The sequence below is a fragment of the Callorhinchus milii genome, unplaced genomic scaffold, assembly GCF_018977255.1.
Source record: "Callorhinchus milii isolate IMCB2004 unplaced genomic scaffold, IMCB_Cmil_1.0 Scaffold118, whole genome shotgun sequence".
Lineage (NCBI taxonomy): Eukaryota > Metazoa > Chordata > Chondrichthyes > Chimaeriformes > Callorhinchidae > Callorhinchus > Callorhinchus milii.
Genome location: NW_024704859.1, coordinates 64,332 through 72,513, shown reverse-complemented (window position 1 = coordinate 72,513; position 8,182 = coordinate 64,332). Strand labels below are relative to the sequence as shown.

General features: G+C 47.0%; 1 non-coding gene across 1 annotated transcript; it reads left to right on the top strand.

Annotated features, from left to right (window-relative positions):
- Window positions 1–7,485: 7,485 nt before the first annotated feature.
- Window positions 7,486–7,559, top strand: trnan-guu. Its single transcript has one exon. It is a non-coding gene; the product is annotated as a tRNA-Asn (tRNA).
- Window positions 7,560–8,182: the final 623 nt, after the last annotated feature.

Here is an 8,182-nt window from a genome sequence, read left to right as displayed (position 1 = left end):
GTATCTATATGTATGTGAGAGCGAGATAGAGAGAGAGAGAGAGAGTGTGTGTGAGTGAGACAGAAACTGTGTGTGTGAGAGAGAGATAGAGCTGTGTGTGTGTCTGCGACAGTTAGAGAATTTGTGTGCATCTGTGTGAGAGAAACTTTGTGTGTTTTTGTCTGTGAGAGTGAGAGAGAGAGACTGTGTGTGTGTGAGAGAGAGAGAGACCGTTTGTGTGTGAGAGAGAGAGACTGTGTGTGTGAGAGAGAGACACTGTGTGTTTGTGTGAGAGAGTGACAGTGTGTGAGAGAGAGACTGTGTGTGAGAGAGGGAGAGACTGTGTGTGGGAGAAAGACACTGTGTGTGAGAGAGACTGTGTGTGTGTGAGAGAGAGAGACTCTGTGTATGAGAGGGAGACTGTGTGTGTGAGAGACAGAGAGACTGTGTAAGTGTGTGAGAGAGAGACTGTGTGTGTGTGTGTGAGAGAGAGAGACAGACTGTGTGTGTGAGAGTGAGAGAGAGAATGAGTGTGTGTGAGAGTGAGAGAGAGACTGTGCGTGTGTTTGAGAGAGAGATAGACTTTGTGCATCTGTGTGCGTGTGAGAGCGAGAGAGAAAGAGAGAGAGAGTGACAGTGTGTGAGAGGGAGACTGTGTGTGAGAGAGGAAGAGACTGTGTGTGGGACAGAGACACACTGTGCGTGAGAGAGACTGTATGTGTTTACTAGTGAGAGAATGTGTGTGTGTGAGAGAGACTGTGTGTGTGAGATAGAGTGAGAGAGAGAGAGACTGTGTGTGTGTATGAGAAATAGACTGTGTCTGTGGGAGAGCCAGAGAGAAAGAGAAAGAGAGAGAGGCAGTGTGTGAGTGAGACAGAAACTGTGTGTGTGTGAGAGAGAGAGAGATTTCGTGTGAGAGAGAGAGTGAGAGAGAGAGAGAGACCGTTTGTGTGTGTGAGAGAGAGACTGTGTTTGTGAGAGAGAGACACTGTGTGTTTGTGTGAGAGAGAGACTGTGTGTGTGTGAGAGAGGGACTGTGTGTGAGAGAGCGACTGTGTGTGTGAGGGACTGTGTGGAGATGTCTCCGTCTCTGTGTCACTGTGTCTCTGACCCCTCCCCCGAGGGCTCTGAGCCGCGCGGTCTGACGGGAGCTGTAGTTTCCGGGGTCTGTGGCGGTTATGGTGGCAGAGAGAGAGTGAGTGTGAGAGACAGAGAGAGAGAGAGAGAGACAGCGACTGACCTGCGGCAGCAATGTTCCTCTCTCTCTTCTCTCTCTCACTCTCTCTCTCTGTAACCGCTGCCGCCGCCATTGTTCTTTGTCTCTGTTTCTCTTGAGCTGCGCCCGACGGTCTCCAGGGCCATGACGTCATGACGCTTTCAGGATGCGCTCGAGCTGACGTCAGCACGTCTATCCGTCCTCGTAAACGTGTGTGAGTACTTGTGCATGTGCGGCACTCCAACCCACCGCGAACCGCCATGTTGTACGGCACTCCAACCCACCGCGAACCGCCATGTTGTACGGCACTCCAACCCACCGCGAACCGCCATGTTGTTCGGCACAGCTACTCCGCTATGTGTCCGCCTTGAGCGCCTCCAACCGTTTTATTACCTCCACTCGGTTCATTCTTTTCTTATTCTGCCCTCTGCTCCGAGTGGCCCTATTACACAACAACAACTACAAAAACGACAAAATGATATTTATAGGCGACTTTCGCGACGGGAGGACGTCTCACAGCGCCGAACAGTCAGGTGTCGGGGCCCCAGTCGGGTGGAGGGTTGGGGGTGAGGGGTGGGGGGAGGGATCCTTTAGGGGTGGGTCTGATGGTGAGGGTTGGGGGGAGGGGTGGTGTTGGGGTGGGGGAGTCATGGTGCAGAGCTTAGGAAAGGCAGAGAGCTGGGAGAGAGACCAAAGGCACGTCCGAACAGATGGGTTTTGAGACCGGCTTTGAAGGTGGCAAGGAAGGAAGCGAGGAGAAGGGACCGTGGGATGGAGTATCCGATTGTGGGGGTAAAGAGGCTGAAATCCCCGCCACAGATGTTGGGGCTGATCGGGCGGGAGTCATTGAGCAGGCCGGAGGCTGAAGAACGGAGGGACTGGGCAGGTTGGTAGGGAGTGTGCAGTTCAGAGATGTAGGAGGGGGCAAGGCTATGGATGGCCTTAAAGGTGAGGACCCGGATCCAGAACTCGATCATCTGAGTGAAGCGGAGCGAGACTGAGAGTGATGAGGTCGCGGAGCCGACTGCGTGAGTGTACACGAGTTGCAGTGTTTTAGTTGATCTGCAGCTTGTGAAGGGAAGAGTTGGGAAGGCCGATGAGGAGTGAGTTCTCGTAATCAAGCCTTACGGTGATGATTATCTGGTGAAGTTTCGGCAACCTGAGGGGTGAGGCAATGGCGGAGAGGGCAGTGGTAGCTGAGCGGATTCCCATAATTTTTGACTCGAGGAAGTCCAGCATTATCTCGCAGTTCGAGTCAGAGGAATGGTGTGTCGGTGATGTTGAAGCAGCCGATTAGTGGTGTAGATGCGGAGCCTTGGATTGCCTTCGCCTATAGGAATAACCTCAATAGAAGGAAGATTTGGCTGAGGCGATAGAGGAGCGTGAGGTGCACACAAATGTGCCGGTGGACCGTTCGGCCAGAATTGAGCCAAGTGCATTCGAAAGACCGCACCTGACTCTTAAGCAAGCGGAGGTGGCCAGTGAACCAAGGTGAGAATCAGGAATAGGAGGCAGTTCAGCCGGTGACGGGGGCAAGGATGTCGAATGTGGTTTGACTAGAGTGAGTACATGGAGTGGTTTGTTGCGTGATGTGGGCCAGAGTGCGAGGAGATCAGAGGATTCCAGGGCAGCGGGGAGAACTTCTTCCATGGGCGGTAGTAGATGGCGGTAGATTTGGAGGCATTGGGGAGTGGGATATAGGAGTTGATGGAGACGAAATGGTGGTCAGAAATAGCCATGTCAGTGATGGTGACTCCGAGATCCTGAGGCCCAGGGTGAGCACCAGGTCGAACGGATGACCGTGGGTTTGGGCAGCAGAATGGGTGGAGGGAGAGTTTGAGAGAGGAGAGGAGAGAGGAGAAGTCTGAGGTTTTGGAGCAGGAAGGGGTGAAGTGCAGGTTCATGTCGCCAAGGATGATGAGGCGGTCGAAGTAGATGCAGAGGAAAGCAAACAGGGTGCAGATGTCAGAGATGGAGGTGGGAGAGAATTTTGTGGAGCGGTAAAGTAAGAGAATTTTCGGAGAAAGGTTGGAGGGGTGGTAAAGGGTAACGTGTTCGAAAGCAGGAAACCAGCCTGCGGAGTAGGGGCATAGGGCAAGTGAGGCCCTGGATATGAGGAAGACACCACCGCCACGACGGTGTGGCGGTGGGCATGGTGGTACGTGTAGCCGGGTGGTGTGGTCTCAGTGAAGGGGATAGGTAACACCTGGGGTGATCCAGGTTTCTGTAAGTGCCATCATGTCAATGTTCTCATCGAAGATGGTTCACTGACGGCCAGGGCCTTGTTGGAAATGGAAGGGACATTTTGGAGTCCAATGTGGAGTGGACAGTTGGCAGTGGGATGTGAGGGATGGGAGGGGAATGTGGGTTGGTTGGCAGGGGGGTGGAGGTGCGGATGAGGAAGGAGAGGTTAGCCCCGGGGATCAGTGTCCGGGGTGGCTTGCGGCGGTAGTAGAGAATGGGGCAGTCGGTGTAGTTGCTGCTTTAGGGTAAAGCAGAGAGGCGGGAGGGCTCAGAGAGTGCAGGACAGAACGGGAGAGTTGCAGGTTGGAAGGTATTTTGAGGCAGGAACAGCTCGGGTCTGGGGCGGCAGCGAAGATGCGGACACTGAAAAGAGAGGAGGCGGATGGGACATTGTCACCCCGCAGGAGGCTGCAGGGGCCAGAGGTGTTCGGGCTAAATAATTTCGCCTCACCCCCTCCTTAGCCTCCTTCAAGACCCGCCTCAAGATCCTAATCTTCGACCTTGTCATCGACCACCCCACCCCATCCACCAGGTGCCTTCCCCCCCCCCCCCTGACCCCAGCTCGGATCTGAAATGTTGCACACTATCCAGGCCGTAGGATGTCCTCCCGACGTGAAAGGCGCATATACATGTAATCTCTTTGTTGTTCAATAAATTATCGCTAAATATCAATATAAAAATGCACTGCTAATCATTATCTGCGGTGTGAAATCTTGTTCCTTGAAATTCTGAAAGATGGTTGCACCCAAAGCAGATTTGAAATCATACTTTTCATTGCCATTGTACTGATCCTTCCTCCTCACCACAGCACCACATATTCTTGAAGACCAAACTTCAGAAGTACAGAAAAGTAAATCATGGACGGCCGATGTTTTTGTTTATCTTGGTTGTTCGGGGAAGGCCAAAATGTTAGACAAATTTACTGACTCCATCCGCCTGTTTACCTGTTCACTGGTTTACACGAAATTGGAACCCAGTTGCGGTGGTAATAATCCTCGCCGACAAGAAATATTAATAATAATTTGGTCACTCAATCCATGACATTGTCGGATACTCTTTTTGTGTAATCGACTGCTGCGTTTCGTCCACAACTTACACAGTGAATCCACTTTACTATATATCCTGTGAACCGCTTTGAGACGTTTGGAAGACGCAATAAGATGCTGAATCAAATGCAAGAATTACTTTTATTATCGGACCTCCATATATTTTATTTAATTCACATTCTACAAAAAAATTCTTGCCAATAAATATAAAACAGTTATTTGGAGAACGGCAATGAGCATATTTAAGAATGTTTCGTAACATATTTGCGATGCAAAATCTGATTTGATCCACAATCAAACATTCCAACACCACAAGTTAACAGACTTTAAATGTTAATGGTTCACAGAGCAGGAGATTAAACGTTGCAGATAGTTATTCTATTGGAAATGAAACAGTGCATAAATGATAGCTGCTCGTAATGATGTCAGGATTGCATGGTTGTTGGGCTTTTCAGTATGTTAGCGGGTGAACCCAAATCCTTTCACATCCTGCGTTTGTGATGTTTCCCCATTAATTTAGCAATGATATTAAATGGATAAATTAAACCGTTCTTGAGCTCCTCTCTGAACTTAGTTTGAGTCAAAGCATAAATACAGGAGTTGGTAAAGCTAACCTTTTCAAGCATGACTCCGATTTGTTCGACGATACACCGCATGTGGTCGACAAAAGTTTCGCAGAGAATATAATTGGAAAGTTTCCATTTCAAAAAATATATAACATTTGTTATGCGGAACAGTATAAAACTGCCTGATACGGCGAAGAGTAAAACGATGGATTTTCTGCGGTTTTCCAACTCTGGATCAATTGCTTTCCCAGCAGTTATCAGAATCCGAAGCCTCCTGCGAACTTTCCTGACCATCAGAATGTGTCTGTTAATCAGAGCATTGAACAGACAAATCAGACCAAAAGCAAACAGAGAACCAATAGCGCAGTGAAGCGTTTCAAACGCTTTCCAGGCGGACAAGGTATAATAGTTTGATTTGAAGACACAGTACCACTGGATATCGTGAAGTATAACGTAAGGTTCAAATGTAAAGTACCAGGGAATGCTCACTAAACAGCTGAAAACTGACAGAGTTACAATAACCACTATGGCCGTTCTCTCTGTGCAATATTTGGGTTTCAACTTTTGGCAGCAAATAGCTACAAATCGGTCGAAAGTGAAAGCAACAGTGAACCACACAGAGAAGTGGACAGCTGTAGATATCAACACAACCGTAAAACTACACACTGGGGTATAGGATAAGAAATTTAATGGGAAAAACAGAATATTAATTTTATTCAACAACACATCTGAAATGACAATCAGTAGATCCGCCGTTGCCATGGCTATCATGTAGCGAGTTATATTCTTGGAGAGACCACACTTTCCTCTTGATAGGGTCACAATCGCGAGAAAATTAACTGCGAGAAATAATAACAAAAGAAAACACAATTTGGATGTTTAAAAATTATTAGATTCAAAGTGCAAAGCTGCAATATATTCCACTCAGTTGTCTTTGAATTGTTTCTCAAGTTTTCGCACACAAACAACAACAACAACAACAAGATTCCATTTATAGAGCGCCTTTCACGTCGGGAGGACGTCCCAAGGCGCTGTACAGTTGGGTCAGGACCCGAGCATTGGGGGGAAATGGTCAGGGTGAGGGGAGGAAGGGAGGGAGCGAGGAGGGGGTAGAGAGTCGAGAGGGGAGCTGAAGGCACGGTCAAAGAGAAAGTTCTGGAGACCAGCCTTGAAGGAGGAAAGGGAGGACGCGGCCAAGGCACTGGGGGATAGAGTTCCAGAGCCGAAAAATGCTGTAGGTGCCATTGAGAGCAAAATGTCTTCCTCAAAATATTGATTGATTATTGAAGAGGGAAACTATTAATGTGCATAAAATGGTTTCACAGGAAATGTAAATGTTGGGAAGTGTTTTTGCATCAATTGCTTCAATTAACTATGAAGTCAGTTATAATCACTTAATACTTGCAGGTGTCATTCACCAGGTGGAATATCTTCACCTTTAGTAATTCGTTAAGCGACATCGAATCACGAAAGCATTTGGGGATAGCAAATTGGGGCATGACTTTACTTTCCTCTCCTTATTTGTTATCACCATGAAAAGTGCCGAATGCTGATATTTCTGAAAGATTTATCACATCTATCAAGTGCACAATACTGCCAATATTCCACAGCAATTAGCACACTTGCACAGAGAAAAGCAAAGCGTAATACTCAAAGNAAAAAGATTCGCTTTTTCAGTTCAATAACTTAGACAACATTTTTAAATATTAGATGAAGTACTTAAACCAAGTAAAGGCTCAAGCAATTTGCTAATTTTGCGTGATTATGAGACATCCGTTGTCCCCGGAGGGAGAAACCTTGGGTACGCTTCCTTACCCCACACGACTGATAATATTCCCTCATGAAAAAAAATCTCACTTCAATCCACGACTGTTTTTTGGACACTTCTATGCGAAAAATTGCTGTCGGGTTTCGCTCGTGAATATATAATCAATTCACTTGACAGCATTGGAGTCCTGCAGCTCAGTGGTTAGAGCACTCGCTTTGCAAGCGAGAGACCTGAGTTGAATTCCAGGCAGAGGGCGAAACCTTGGACAAGTTTCCTTACTCCACACAGAGCCTAATAATAATCCCTCCAAAAGAACAAAAACAATAATAAATCGATCATTTTCAATCTACGACTGTTTGTGGGACATTGCTGTGCGCATTTGGCTGCCGCGTTCGCCCACAAATATACAGTCAATTCACTTTATCCAAAACAAGTTTTAAAAGCCTTTGTATTTTATTTGGATGTCAGTTGTGGGAGAACAAGGAGCTGATGGGCAAACAATCCCACATCACACAGTGGACAGTGTTTCCATCTATTTGTATTCAGGTTTCACTTTTCGAAAACTCACTTATAGATGTTGTCGTTTCTTCTCAATCCAGGGTTCTCCCGAGACAACAATTATGCCAATAAAATGCTATTTTTTTCTGGCAAAAAAGGTGCATAGAAGACTCTGTGGCGCAATGGGTTAGCGCGTTCGGCTGTTAACCGAAATTTTGGTGGTTCGAGCCCACCCTGGGACGGTCCTCTACTGGAATAAACATTATTCTTCAAGTTTTCTTCGCACTTTGAATGATATCATGAACACCACCAGTTACACTCGCGACCTACTCGACTCAAACAAACCACAACCTCAGCCTCAGATACGCTGAGAGGCCGGAGCTCACCAACCAGTGAGGTTACAAATTCAGGTAAGAATCGATTCTAAACATAAATCACAAATCCATTCCACTCTTACTGAAACATGATGTACAATATTGTGTGCACAGTCATTGCTGATCATATTATCTATGAGATAATAATTGATCTTAAATGCCGGATTAACATTTTCTCAATAAAAGACAATTGTCTCCATTATCGTCTAAATAAAAAACATTCTGCATTACAGGAAAAAGTGAATGCACTTCCAGAACAGCAGCGAAGAACACGTTAATTGTACAAAAAATTATGCAAATCGTTTCTTATATTTGTGAGCAACTGCACTCTATGTGGAGGGAGGTGTACAGCTGTGATCGTATAGTGGTCAGTACTCTGCGTTGTGGCCGCAGCAACCTCGGTTCGAATCCGAGTCACGGTTGCCCCAATTCCGCTTCCACTCGAACCCGCACTTATATCGTGCTTGCCGATGACACCCTTGCTTAATTCG